The sequence below is a fragment of the Cynoglossus semilaevis genome, chromosome 4 (genome assembly GCF_000523025.1).
Source record: "Cynoglossus semilaevis isolate Cse_v1.0 chromosome 4, Cse_v1.0, whole genome shotgun sequence".
NCBI lineage: Eukaryota > Metazoa > Chordata > Actinopteri > Pleuronectiformes > Cynoglossidae > Cynoglossus > Cynoglossus semilaevis.
The window spans coordinates 8,344,638-8,345,677 of NC_024310.1; positions in this window are offsets into that span (position 1 = coordinate 8,344,638).

Sequence of the window (1,040 nt, forward strand, 5' to 3'; positions counted from 1 at the left end):
TATGGCTCTTCTGATGGATTCTCTCATCCATCCTCGCCCTCCAGTTTTGTGAGTGACTTTTTACACCTTTTAACTAATGTATCAGACGGACCATTAGTCATGACTTTGCCTAAATATGTCAGTTTGGGGCAGAGAGACACAAAGCAGAAGCAGAGGCTGGAGGTGGCAGTGGTGTGTGTAGTCAAACAGAGCCGTGGCCCAGACCTGAAGAGTCACTGATAACCTGTGTACAGATGAGGGAGCGACACGTGACCTGATGCTGTCAGATCTGTGAACGTAAACACAGCTGCAGGAGCTCTGTCACGTCAGGACCATCAGGGACAAGAGACGAGTGATGATGTGATGACATGTTCCAAAATCAAAAACTCAATCAACTGCTCTGTTTCCCACTCTCTCCCTTTAACATTACTGAGCCTCCACTGTGGGCTGTGGACATTACACAGAGATGTTTTCACTGGGCAGCTGCCGTCATCCCTTAACTGCCCCGAGAGGTTAATATGATTAATATTAATATTAATATGTTAATATATAATATGAGGTTTGATCTCATATTATTTGAGAGATAGTTGGAAAAGAGTCAGTGTAATATTATATATATATATTAATATAATATTTAGAATTTATTTTATATAATATATAATAGATAAAGAAAATATAATTATTATATATTATTATACAATAGATATATAAAAAATACTATATATATATTTGGGGTATTTTTTAAATAATTTATTTTATTTTATTTTACTTTTTTGTGCAAGAAAAAAGAAAATATAATTATATAATTGATATATAAAAAATACAATATATATATATTTTTGGGGTATTTTTAAAATATTTTATTTTACTTTTTTTATGCCTGGAAATGACATGACCAAAGTGTTACTGGTTTGCAGGGGTCAAGGTGCAAGGTTAAAATACACAGTTTTAATTCTCAAAGTTACAAAAAAAAATTCAACTTTGTAATGGAGTTACAGATGTTAACACAATTCCTGTGTGAATTAATAAAAAAAAAAACAACCTGATTTTCTCTGTGGACA